Source organism: Nerophis ophidion, linkage group LG05 (assembly GCF_033978795.1).
Source record: "Nerophis ophidion isolate RoL-2023_Sa linkage group LG05, RoL_Noph_v1.0, whole genome shotgun sequence".
In the NCBI taxonomy this organism is placed as follows: Eukaryota; Metazoa; Chordata; class Actinopteri; order Syngnathiformes; family Syngnathidae; genus Nerophis; species Nerophis ophidion.
The window spans coordinates 18,205,721-18,220,256 of record NC_084615.1 but is presented as its reverse complement, the minus strand read 5'-3'; the positions used below and the strand labels follow the sequence as shown (position 1 = coordinate 18,220,256).

The window sequence follows — 14,536 nt, the reverse complement described above, 5'->3', positions numbered from 1 at the left end:
CTGGGGATAGGCTCCTCCCACCTCCAAAGACATGCACCTGGGATAGGCTCCTCCCACCTCCAAAGACATGCACCTGGGGATAGGCTCCTCCCACCTCCAGAGACATGCACCTGGGGATAGGTTGATTGGCAACACTAAATGGTCCCTAGTGTGTGAATGTTGTCTGTCTATCTGTGTTGACCCTGCGATGAGGTGACGACTTGTCCAGGGTGTACACCGCCTTCCGCCCGATTGTAGCTGAGATAGGCACCAGCGCCCCCGCCACCCCAAAGGGAATAAGCGGTAGAAAATGGATGGATGGATGGTTTATATTGTTTTTATTTTATATTGTCTAATTGAATGCTGGCCTCAGCTCGTGGAATTTCCTTTTCGGCGGATTGCTCCGCCCACTTCCTCTTAAGAACCACAAAGTATTGACAGGCATGGGACTGTTGCTATGGTGTGGTTACCATGGTAGCCTCCTTAAATTGGGTTCAGGTGTGAGCACGGGCAGGGCGATTGGAAGACAAACAGTTTTCGACCGTGCCGGGACAATGCTGTAACTGTGCCAGCCAAGGTCAGCATACTTTGTTGTATAACCTACATTTGATTTAATTTTGATAGTTTGGAATAAACAGATTGTCATATCCAAACACACGTCCACAGTACTGGACATTCGATCATTTGCTCGCGTCAAACTGGTCAACACAGTCGCCCTCAGTATCAGCCCAGAGGTAAGGGCTGTACATAGTGTATGTGTAGACTGCAATATGACTCAAGTAAACAACACCAACATTTTATATGTTCCATTGAAAATATAGAACATTACAAAAATCTGTCAAAATGTTTTTGTAGGACTTTGGTAAGCTATGAAACCACACTGCTTGGTGTGCTTTAACATAGGAGTATTATTATGGTGTGTGTATATAAGGTAAGACATATTATCTGGCATTTTGTTTCGCAATATTAAGAATCAAATCAAATTGTGTAGTGCCTAAAGATTCACAGCATCATATTGACATGTTTCTCATTTTTTTAAAAAAGCCTTTTTAAAATTGGTTCACTGTGTTTTGATGAAACATTCTTAACTTAAACAGTACTTTAGCATAATCATATTTAAAAACACCACCAACCTCATTAAGGAGGACATTATTTAGAACTAGATGAGGCAATTCCTGAAGGAACTGTGTGAGAATGCTCCAATGCCGAGGTTGAAGTGAAATGCTGACAGAATGTTGTATGAATGTAAGAATAGTTTGAATGTTGAATAGTTTCAATTTCCAGGAAAACCGGAATTCGGTTTGGAACCTGGGAAAGTGTTGGTTTGAATGTCCAGGATGAGTGGAATGTGTTGATGTTGGAATGATTTTAATAAGGTTGAAACATGTGGGAATTGTGCATTTCAATGGGAATTTCCTGGGAATTTTGGGAAAAGGGGATTTTTGGGGGAAAATGATTAGGAGCATGAATGTCCTGAATGAGCTGAATTGGTTGGTGTTGGAATTGTTCAAAACGGGCAAGAAATGTTGAAGTAGTAAATGGAATTAGGGAATCTCGGGAAAATGTGTAATTTTTTTGAAAATGGTGAAAAAAAAAATAAATAGGGATGGTCTGAATGAGTTGAAATAGTTGGTGTTGGAATTTTGTTGTTTTTTTTGTCCTAATCAAGAGGAATGTTTTGGCGGTGGAACAGTTGGTGTGTGTGTGTGTGTGTGTGTGTGTGTGTGTGTGTGTGTGTGTGTGTGTGTGTGTGTGTGTGTGTGTGTGTGTGTGTGTGTGTGTGTGTGTGTGTGTGTGTGTGTGTGTGTGTATACATATTAGGGCTGCAAATCTTTGGGTGTCTTACGTTTCGATTCAATATATCGAAATTATATATTATACATCGATTTTTTTCGATTCAACGCGATTCTCGATTCAAAAACGATATTTTTCCTATTCAAAAGGATTCTGTATTCATTCAATACATAGGATTTCAGCAGGATCTGCCCCAGTCTGCTGACATGCTAACAAAGTAGTAGATTTTTTTTTAAAAGCTTTTATAATTGTAAAGGACCCTTTTTTATCAACTGATTGCAATATTGTAAATTTGTTTTACTATTAAATGAAACAAAAATACGACTTATTTTATCTTTGTGAAAACATTGGACACAGTGCGTTGTCAAGCTTATGAGATCCAATGCAAGTGTAAGCCACTGTGACACTATTGTTCTTTTTTTTTTCTTTTTTTATAAATGTCTAATGATAATGTCAATGAGGGATTTTTAATCACTTCTATGCTGAAATTATAACTAATATCGATACTGTTGTTGATAATATTCATTTTTGTTTCACTACTTTTGGTTTGTTCTGTGTTGTGTTCTGAGTGTTGTTTTGTCAGGTTTGGTTTTGGAATTGTATTGCATTGTTATGGTATTGCTGTGTATTGTTTTGTTGGATTGATTTTAAAAAAATATTTTTTTTTTAAAATGAGAATTGATTCTGAATAGCACATAGTGAGAATCGCAATTCGTATTCGAATCGATTTTTCCCACACCCCTAATATATATAGATAGATAGATAGATAGTACTTTATTGATTCCTTCAGGAGAGTTCCTTCAGGAAAATTAAAATTCCAGCACCAGTGTACAGAGTTGAGATCAATTTAAAGAAAAAAGTAAATAATATATGTATGTGTATATATATTTATGTATGTCTATGTCTGTATACATGTATATGTATGTGCAAACCCCGTTTCCATATGAGTTGAGAAATTGTTTTAGATGTAAATATAAACTGAATACAATGATTTGCAAATCCTTTTCAACCCATATTCAATTGAATATGCTACAAAGACAATATATTTGATATTCAAACTCATAAACCTTTTTTTGTGTGCAAATAATCATTAACTTTATAATTTAATGCCAGCAACACGTGACGAAGAAGTTGGGAAAGCTGGCAATAAATACTGATAAAGTTGATGAATGCTCATCAAACACTTATATGGAACATCCCACAGGTGTGCAGGCTAATTGGGAACAGGCGGGTGCCATGATTGGGTATAAAAGCAGCTTCCATGAAATGCTAAGTAATTCACAAACAAGGATGGGGCGAGGGTCACCACTTTGTAAGCAAATTGTCGAACAGTTTTAGAACAACATTTCTCAACGAGCTATTGCAAGGAATTTAAGGATTTTACCATCTACGGTCCGTAAAATCATCAAAAGTTTCAGAGAATCTGGAGATATCACTGCACGTAACCGATGATATTACGGACCTTTAATCCCTCAGGGGGTACTGCATCAAAAAACGACATCAGTGTGTAAAGGATATCACCACATGGGCTCAGGAACGCTTCAGAAAACCACTGTCAGTAACTACAGTTGGTTGCTACATCTGTAAGTGCAAGTTAAAACTCTACTATGCAAAACCAAACCCATTTACCAACAACACCATGAAACGCCGACAGCTTCGCTGGGCCCGAGCTCATCTAAGATGGACTGATGCAAAGTGGAAAAGTGGTCTGTGGTCTGAGGAGTCCACTTTTCAAATTATATTTGGAAACAGTGGATGTGGTGTCTGTGATGGTATGGGGGTGTATTAGTGCCCAAGGCATGGGTAACTTACACATCTGTGAAGGCACCATTATTGCTGAAAGGTCCATACAGGTTTTGGAGCAACATATGTTGTCATCCAAGCAACGTTATCATGGACGCCCCTGCTTATTTCAGTAAGACAATGCCAAGCCACGTGTTACAACAGCGTGGCTTCATAGTAAAAGACTGCAGGTACTTTCCTGGCCTGCCTGCAGTCCAGATCTGTCTCCCATCGAAAATGTGTGGCGCATTATGATGCGTAAAATACGACAGCGGAGACCCCGGACTGTTGAAAGACTGAAGCTCTACGTAAAACAAGAATGGGAAAGAATTCAACTTTCAAAGCTTCAACAATTAGTTTCCTCAGTTCCTTAACGTTTATTGAGTGTTCTTAAAAGAAAAAGTGATTTAACACAGTGGTGAACATGCCCTTTCCAAACCACTTTGGCACGTGTTGCAGCCATGAAATTCTAAGTTAATTATTATTTGCAAAAAAAACATAAAGTTTATGAGTTTGAACATCAAATATGTTGTCTTTGTAGTGCATTCAATTGAATATGGGTTGAAAAGGATTTCCAAATCATTGTATTCTGTTTATATTTACATCTAACACAATTTCCCAACTCAAATGGAAACGGGGTTTGTATGTATGTATGTATATATAAATATGTATATATATATATATAAATATGTATATATATATATATATATGTATATATATATATATAAATATGTATATATATATATGTATATATATATATATAAATATGTATATATATATATATATATACATATGTATGTATATATATATATGTATACATATGTATGTATATATGTATTTTTATATATATATGTATGTATATATATATATATGTATGTATATATGTATGTCTATATATATGTATATGCATGTATATATGTATGTATGTATATATGTGTATATATATGTATGTGTATGTATATGTGTATATATACATGTATGTATTTATATATATACTCTGTCTGTCTGTGTTAGGGCTGCGAATCTTTGGGTGTCCCACGATTTGATTAAATACCGATTCTTGGGGTCGCGATTCGATTATGTATTGATTTTTTTTTTTGATTCAACTCGATTCTCGATTCAAAAACAATATTTTTCCAATTCAAAACGATTCTGTATTCATTCAATACATAGGATTTCATTAGGATCTACCCCAGCCTGCTGACATGCTAGCAGAGTAGTAGATTTTTTTTAAAAAGCTTTTATAATGATAAAGGACAATGTTTTATCAACTGATTGCAATAATGTAAATTTGTTTTAACTATTAAACGAACCAAAAATATGACTTATTTTATCTTTGTGAAAAAATTGGACACAGTGTGTTGTCAAGCTTATGAGATGCGATGAAAGTGTAAGCCACTGTGACACTATTGTTCTTTTTTTTTTTTATAAATGTCTAATGATAATGTCAATGGGGGATTTTTAATCACTGCTATGCTGAAATTATAACTAATATTGATGCTGTTGTTGATAATCATTTTTGTTTCACTACTTTTGGTTTGTTCTATGTCGTGTTTGTGTCTTCTCTCAATTGCTCTGTTTATTGCAGTTCTGAGTGTTGCTGGGTCAGGTTTGGTTTTGGAATTGTATTGCATTGATATGGTATTGCTGTGTATTGAAAAAAAAAAATGTTTAAAAAATGAGAATTTATTCTGAATCGCACAACGTGAGAATCGCGATTCAAATTTGAATCGATTTTTTTCCTACACCCCTAGTATGTATGTATATGTTTGTATGTGTATATGAATCTGTTTTTTTTTATTATTATTTGTGTTTATTATTATTATTACTATATTATTATTTATCTTGTCTGTTTATTTAATTGATGTATTTGTACATACTGTATTTTTTTTCTGCTGTCTCTTTTTCTGGGGGGGTGGGTGGTATTGTTGGGATATAAAAAAAAATATTTTGACATTTAGGGCAGACAACAGATACTGTATATGATGTAATGGATAGGAATGTCTGATACTTGATGTCAATAAAAATAAGTAGTCGCTAGAAAAAAGGGTGGGGATAGGGCTTTGGAAAATCCTGGAATTTCTTGGGAACTTGGAAAAATTGTACTTTAGTACATTTTGTTTCGCAATATTATGCAAAAGCAACTTGTCTGGTATACCGCTACCGTTTTCATCCAATTAATATTTCTTTATACTTCAACAATTGTGTGCGACATGCTATTGTTGCGGTACAAAGTCCTAATGATTCATTTGCTTCCATTCCTGAGGACGTTGGTAGTGACGAGGTCAGAGGTTGCAACAATGGCCGCATGGCCATCACTGGAAGCGCTGGCACGAGGAAGAATGACCTTCCTGTTGATGCACTACTCTCATTCATGAAAGTTGTGTACTTTGGACAGGAATGTGCTGTACTACGCTTCGGACGGTGAGACATTTCCCGCTCGGGACAAGGTGCCGGCAGCATGTCTGATGTCCCCTCCCTGCGGAAAGGAAGGAACTCTTAATCACGGTGGTCCCGACTGCAGGGCGCCTCTATGGGAGAACGGTGCCCCCTGGTTACTGGCACTGGGTGTGTCTGACGAGTCCCCCCCCCCTCCTCAAGGGTCCCCAAGTGTTCTGGCAGGAGGTCAGCACCCGAACGCACGCATCAATGCGCACTATTTTCAGACACGCGGGAAGGACGTTGGTGGGAATAGAGGGGTGGGCGGGGGTCTTGACAGTCTCTTATTTTCCAACGGGCAACAAAACAACAGACCGGTGTTAGCAACAGTAATTTTCCATCCAGCCGAAGTCACGAAGGGCCATCCTTGTACCTTTCCTGTCTTGAGCCTAATCAGGACGTATTTCCCTGTGAAATAACACCAGGAGAATCTTAAATCATAAAGTGACACGACATCCTCCACACTTCCCTGACTGCACATCCTCACAGTTCAACAACTATTTTAAGAAATCATTTTAATAGAATAGAATGGACTTTATTGTCATTATATTTGCATATAATGACATTAAGGGCTCCAACTTAAGGTGCGGTAGTGGGGTAAAAATAAATAACACAAGAGGTAATTAAGGAAAAACTAACAATTGAAATGTACAGACTACTATCCAATAAAAAGAATAAGCAATCCTGTACAATATACAAAACATTATAGAAATACAAAATATTTAATCATCAAAAGTGTGACCCCTGATATCACTTCCGATATTAGAACATTGAATAGAATAGAAAGTACTTGATTGATCCCTGGACTTAGACTTAGAAAATCTTTATTGTCCCCGAGGGCCAATTTGGTTTGCAGCAGTAGTCCTTAAAAACAAGGTACAACAGTAAAAACGAGGTACAACGGTAAAAACGAGGTACAACGGTAAAAACGAGGTATAACTGTAAAAACGAGTACAACAGTAAAAACAAGGTACAAATACATAAAATACATACAACAAACAAACCATCATAAAGCTAAAAACATTTGTCCATCCATCCATCCATCCATCTTCCGCTTATCCGAGGTCGGGTCGCGGGGGAAACAGCCTAAGCAGGGAAACCCGGACTTCCCTTTCCCCAGCCACTTCGTCTAGCTCTTCCCGGGGGATCCCGAGCTGTTCCCAGGCCAGCCGGGAGACATATTCTTCCCAACGTGTCCTGGGTCTTCCCCGTGGCCTCCTACCGGTTGGACGTGCCCTAAACACCTCCCTAGGGAGGCGTTCGGGTGGCATCCTGACCAAATGCCCGAACCCCCTCATCTGGCTCCTCTCGATGTGGAGGAGCAGCGGCTTTACTTTGAGTTCCTCCCGGATGGCAGAGCTTCTCACCCTATCTCTAAGGGAGAGCCCCGCCACACGGCGGAGGAAACTCATTTCGGCCGCTTGTACCCGTGATCTTATCCTTTCGGTCATGACCCAAAGCTCATGACCATAGGTGAGGATGGGAACGTAGATCGACCGGTAAATTGAGAGCTTTGCCTTCCGGCTCAGCTCCTTCTTCACCACAACGGATCGGTACAACGTCCGCATTACTGAAGACGCCGCACCGATCCACTCTTCCCCCACTCGTGAACAAGACTCCTAGGTACTTGAACTCCTCCACTTGGGGCAGGGTCTCCTCCCCAACCCGGAGATGGCATTCCACCCTTTTCCGGGCGAGAACCATGGACTCGGACTTGGAGTTGCTGATTCTCATTCCGGTCGCTTCACACTCGGCTGCAAACCGATCCAGTGAGAGCTGAAGATCCCGGTCAGATGAAGCCATCAGGGCCACATCATCTGCAAAAAGCAGAGACCTAATCCTGCGGTCACCAAACCGGAACCCCTCAACGCCTTGACTGCGCCTAGAAATTCTGTCCATAAAAGTTATGAACAGAATCGGTGACAAAGGACAGCCTTGGCGGAGTCCAACCCTCACTGGAAATGTGTTCGACTTACTGCGAACACATATTAATGCGGACTAAGCTCTGGCACTGATCGTACAGGGAGCGGACCGCTACAATAAGACAGTCCGATACCCCATACTCTCTGAGCACTCCCCACAGGACTTCCCGAGGGACACGGTCGAATGCCTTCTCCAAGTCCACAAAGCACATGTAGACTGGTTGGGCAAACTCCCATGCACCCTCAAGAACCCTGCCGAGAGTATAGAGCTGGTCCACAGTTCCACGACCAGGACGAAAACCACACTGTTCCTCCTGAATCCGAGGTTCGACTATCCGGCGTAGCCTCCTCTTCAGTGCACCTGAATAAACCTTAAAACCTAAAAACATTTGTAATACAATAAAAACTAATCAAACGTGGCATCCCACTAAAGTGACTACATAGCAGCTAAGCTTGTTTAAGGAGCTCATTTATAAAAACAACAGCTGAGGGAACAGAGTATATTATGTATCTGTTGTTTTTGGCCTTTCTATTACTAGGAGCGTACCTGCATCATAGGGGAAATTCAGCGCCACAGTTTGCTCACAATAGACAATTACTATTATTGGCAGATACCGATATTATTCTGATACGATATCCGTACCATTCATTGTACATTATTGTATAATGTGTAATGTTACAAAACCCAAAAGCAGTGAAGTTGTCAAGTTGTGTAAATGGTAAATAAAAAGAGAATACAATGATTTGCAAATCCTTTTCAACGTATATTCAATTGAATGGACTGCAAAGACAAAATATTTAACGTTTGAACTGGAGAACTTTATTTTTTGCAAATATTAGCTCTTTTGGAATTTGATGCCTGCAACATGTTTCAAAAAAGCTGGAACAAGTGGCAAAAAAGAGTGAGAAAGTTGAGGAATGCTCATCAAAGACTTATTTGGAACATCCCACAGGGGAACAGGCTAATTGGGAACAGGTGGGTGTCATGATTAGCTATAAAAGCAGCTTCCATGGAATGCTCAGTCATTCACAATGAGGATGGGGTGAGGGTCACCACTTTGTCAACAAATGGATGGGCAAATTGTTTAAGAACAACATTTCTCAACCAGCTGTTGCAAGGAATTTAGGGATTTTACCATCTACGGTTCGTGATATCACAAGGTACAGAGAGTCTGGATAAATCACTGCATGTAAGCGACTAAACCCTTGACCTTCGATCCCTCAGGCGGTACTGCATCAAAAAGCGACATCAGTGTGTAAAGGATATCACCACATGGGCTCTGTAAAACTTCAGGGGGTAAAAGGACGGGGTAGGGGTCACCACTTTGTCAACAAATGCCTGAGCAAATTGTTTAAGAACAACATTTCTCAACCAGCTATTGCAAGGAATTTAGGTATTTCACCATCTACGGTCCGTGATATCATCAAAAGGTTCAGAGAATCTGGAGAAATCACTGCACATAAGCAGCGGTGGGTAAGTGTGGTAGACAGAACATCAATTTCCACACTTCTATTAGCCCCAGGTCCAGTGGACCCGGACATCTTATATGTAATAGAAATGTGTATGGTGTGTGATCATTAAATATTTATTCTGATATATGTTCTTCACAGAAAATGAGCCAAAGCCGGTGAGTCTCAGTTTGAAAAATTAATTAATTATATAATTTTTAATTTAACAAAAAAAGAAAAGGGGTCCCACAGACCCGAAACACCACACTTGTGTGGTGTTACCGCAAACTGCATCATTGTTTCCGAATCCGCCAGCTCAGACGTGAGTGTCCACGTGTCTCTACAAATATTAAGAGACAGTCTAGTCGAATATAAAAGGGCTGTCAAAATAGCAAAAAGCAGCTATTTTCCTAACTTTGCGTCTAACAGTAGCCACAAAGCACAGGTGCTATTTAACACCGTGAACTCGCCTATTGGTCTACTGAACTCCAACTGTTCTTCTACTCTGTGAACAGTTTTGGGCATTTTTCACAGAGAAAAGATCCATGAGTAGATTGTCCCTTCCTGCTGCTGTAGTCTCGGTGGAAACATGTCTTCCTGCCTTCCAGTGCTTTGAGCCAGTGACTTAACTAAAATAGTCCAACAGATAAAACCCTCTGCATGTCCACTGGACGTTATCCCATGTCTGTTTTTAACTCTATTGGGCTTTTTTTATTGTCCCTCTAGTACAGATCTGGGCAAATATTTGGACTTGGGGGTTACATTGAGAGGGAAAAAAAGTGTCTGGGCGGGCCAATGTGTATGTGTGTATAAATGATATGTACACATATAGCTGTAAAAAGCTGTACAGTATGTGTGTTTGGGTCCCTTTTTTTCCAGGAACACTAATACCAATATGTGGCGCAGTTGGGAGAGTGGCCGTACCAGCAACCTGAGGGCTGTATTAATGTTCACCAAAATTAAGCGAAGCCCTAATGGTTTTTTATATATATATACACACACACATATTTATACAGATGTGTATATTTATATTTATACATGTATAAAAATGTATGTGTGTGTGTGTGTGTATACACACTTAAGTGGTAGAAAATGGATGGTTATATATTTATATACGTATAAAAATTTATATATTTGTGTGTGGGTATATATATATATATATACACTTATATATTCATATATGTATAAAAATGTGTATTTGTGTGTGTGTGTGTATATATATATATATAATATGTATGTAAGTGTGGGAAAAATCTCAAGACTACTTCATCTCTACAGAACTGTTTCATGAGGGGTTCCCTCAATCATCAGGAGATTTTGAGGGAACCCCTCATGATGATTGAGGGAACCCCTCATGAAACAGTTCTGTAGAGATGAAGTAGTCTTGTGATTTTTCCCACACATACATATTGCGCTCTACCACGGTATCGAGCACTATTCTCTGGATAATCCCATCAAGATATATATATATATATATATATATATATATATATAACCATTAGGGCTTCGCCTAATTTTGGTGAACATTAATATATATGTACCCCGCCTTCCAGCATCCCCCGCGACCCTGAAGGGAATAAGCGGTAGAAAAAAGGATGGATAGATTATTATATACAGACCCCGTTTCCATATGAGTTGGGAAATTGTGTTAGATGTAAATATAAACGGAATACAATTATTATCAAATCCTTTTCAACCTATATTCAATTGAATGCACTACAAAGACAAGATATTTGATGTTCAAACTCATAAACTTTTTTTTTTTTTTTTTGCAAATAATTAACTTAGAATTTCATGGCTGCAACACGTGCCAAAGTAGTTGGGAAAGGGCATGTTCACCACTGTGTTACATCACCTTTTCTTTTAACAACACTCAATAAATGTTTGGGAACTGAGTAAACTAATTGTTGAAGCTTTGAAAGTGGAATTCTTTCCCATTCTTGTTTTATGTAGAGCTTCAGTCGTTCAACAGTCCGGGGTCTCCGCTGTCGTATTTTAGGCTTAATAATGCTCCACACATTTTCGATGGGAGACAGGTCTGGACTGCAGGCAGGCCAGGAAAGTACCCGCACTCTTTTACTACGAAGCCACACAGTTGAAACACGTGGCTTGGCATTGTCTTGTTGAAATAAGCAGGGGCGTCCATGATAACGTTGCTTGGATGACAACATATGTTGCTCCAAAACCTGTATGGTCCTTTCAGCATTAATGGTGCCTTCACAGATGTGTAAGTTACCCATGCCTTGGGTACTAATACACCCCCATACCATCACAGATGCTGGCTTTTGAACTTTGCGCCTATAACAATCTGGATGGTTATTTTCCTCTTTGTGCCGGAGGACACCACGTCCTCTGTTTCCAAATATAATTTGAAATGTGGACTCGTCAGACCACAGAACACTTTTCCACTTTGCATCAGTCCATCTTAGATGAGCTCGGGCCCAGCGAAGCCAGCGGCGTTTCTGGGTATTTTTGATAAATGGGTTTGGCTTTGCATAGTAGAGTTTTAACTTGCACTTACAGATGTAGCGACCAACCGTAGTTACTGACAGTGGTTTTCTGAAGTGTTCCTGAGCCCATGTGGTGATATCCTTTACACACTGTCAGTTTTTGATGCAGTACCCCCTGAGGGATCAAAGGTCTGTGATATCATTGCTTACGTGCAGTGATTTCTCCAGATTCTCTGAACCTTTTGATGATTTTTACGGACCGTAGATGGTAAAATCCCTAATTTCTTTGCAATAGCTTGTTGAGAAATGTTGTTCTAAAACTGTTCGACAATTTGCTTACAAAGTGGTGACCATCGCCCCATCCTTGTTTGTGAATTACTTAGCATTTCATGGAAGCTGCTTTTATACCCAATCATGGCACCCACCTGTTCCCAATTAGCCTGCACAACTGTGGGATGTTTTAAATAAGTGTTTGATGAGCATTCTTCAACTTTACCAGTATTTATTGCCACCTCTACCAACTTCTTTGTAACTTGTTCCTGGCATTAAATTCTAAAGTTAATGATTATCTGCAAAAAAAAATGTTTGTGTTTGAACATCAAATATGTTTTTGTATCATATTCAACTGAATATGGGTGGAAAATGATTTGCAAATCATTGTATTCCGTTTATATTTACGTCGAACACAATTTCCCAACTCATATGGAAACGGGATATATACATATATATATATATATATATATATATATATATATATATATATATATATATATATATATATAAATAGGGATGATACTCGAAACCGGTTTTCCCAGTTGTTCGATAAGAAAAGAACCGAGTCCTCGGACTCGAACCCCTTTTTGATAACCGGTACCCGTTACGAGACCACTATAGTAAATAAAAAGAGTTGGTTCTTTATTCGAATCCGTCTCAACCTGAATTGCTCCGTGAGACATCACAAGAAACGACGTCACGTAGCTCAGTCATTAGGCGCAGATAGCGAAAGCAGGAAAACAACGGACGGGAAAAAGCGCTCCAAGGTGTAATAAAGTTCAAAACAAAAGACATAATCCAATGAATAACTTTAATGAGAGATTTGAGCAGGGTACAAACACATGACCAAGACTTTACGACCAACCGGAAACATAGCAACCAGGCTAGCAACGCACCTCCTTTACGGCAGCTGTCGCAACGCAGCACATACAAATATATACAACATATCCCCTTTTTTAAACTTTTGTTTTTCTTTCCTTGTAAACAAAGCAAAATCACACTATATGTGTTGTCAGTCTAATTATAAATAATGCAGACGAGGCGTGTTGCCTGAGTTCTTGACGTTTACTGCCGGGTGACGACATGCAACAACACTTTTCGGGGCTACCGCGCATGCTCGTCACTCCCATTGCATGCTGGGTAGTGTAGTTGTTATATTCCCTAGCTCAGTGGTCGGGAACCTTTTTGGCTGAGAGAGCCAAGAAGCCAAATATTTTAAAATGCATTTCCGTAAGAGCCTTATAATATTTTTTTGACCCTGAACAAAACTAAACGCGTGCATTTTTAAGTAAGACTAACATTTCTAGAGTATAATAGGTCTATTATTCTTTGTAATAACATTTTTATTCTGAAGCTAACTGTGGAGGGGGCGTGGCCTGCAGCAAAGCGGGGTGTTGCCAGGACCGGCCCCGAAATCAGCGACAGGTGCGTAGACGGCCCACTTGGACCTCGTTACCTAATCACCTGTCGCTATGTTATAAGCAGCAGCCAGGAGGAGAGACGGGGTTGGTGCTGGAGCCAGAGCGCGAGCCACAACGAAAGAGAAAAAGACAATTGCTGGAAAGCAACTGAGAGACTTATTGAAAAATGAAACAATATTGTAACCCTGAAACAGGGTCTCATGTCGGTTCCTGGTGTTCTGAAGAACCCCCAGGAGGGCAAGCCCCACACTAACCAATAATAAATAAATAACTTCTTACCATCAACGCAACTTCTTGAACAGGTGCGGTAGAAAACGGATGGATGGATTAAAAATGCACGAGGATGTTTTATATTTTGAACATCATTTTTAACACTGATTACAAGTGGAATTATTCATTATTTATCGTGTTAAGCAGAGTCAGCTCAAATTTACCTGAGAGCCGGATGCAGTCATCCAAAGAGCCACATCTGGCTCCCGAGCCATAGGTTCCCTACCCCTGCCCTAGCTCATAAAGAAATAATGTTAACTCAGTGTATTTCTTTTTTTAGCATTAACTTTTCATATTTTAGCGTTGTAACCACATTTGCAAACAACTTTTCTCTTCATAGAATTTTCTTTTAATAAAGAAATAAAGTGCAAAAATGTCAAAGCATCATAACAAACAGTTATGTCAAATCGTAGCAGAAGGGCACTTTTTGGAGAGCTGCATTATATAGTTTTGTGCCCAAGGGACTGATTTTATTTAACACTATATTATTATTTATACACCTATAGTGATCACAGAGACAGGTTGTTTTTGTGTTACTGTCTGTCTATCTGTGTTGGCCCTGCGATGAGGTGGCGACTTGTCCAGGGTGTACCCCGCCTTCCGCCCGATTGTAGCTGAGATAGGTGCCAGCGCCCCCCGCGACCCCGAAAGGGAATAAGCGGTAGAAAATGGATGGATAGATGTATATATTTGTTTTTCTGAAAAATGCCACTTAATATACTTTGGGTAACAACAGTCAATATTTATTTATTTTATT

The 14,536-nt window shown here is 39.3% G+C and overlaps 1 protein-coding gene and 1 long non-coding RNA gene across 5 annotated transcripts in view; both read left to right on the top strand.

Moving 5' to 3' along the window:
• Positions 1-14,536, top strand: part of kdrl (kinase insert domain receptor like) — a 403,844-nt gene that overhangs the window by 194,532 nt on the left and 194,776 nt on the right. The window lies entirely within an intron of this gene.
• The window catches only part of LOC133552340 (uncharacterized), a 41,146-nt gene that overhangs the window by 18,599 nt on the left and 8,011 nt on the right, over positions 1-14,536 (top strand). For 2 of the 4 annotated variants that reach the window (XR_009806664.1, XR_009806659.1), the window contains one exon: positions 5,954-6,642. The exons of the other annotated variants lie outside the window; for them this stretch is intronic. This is a non-coding gene — a long non-coding RNA (uncharacterized LOC133552340). Of the gene's footprint in view, positions 1-5,953; positions 6,643-14,536 lie in introns of those variants that run through there. 4 annotated transcript variants of the gene reach the window in all.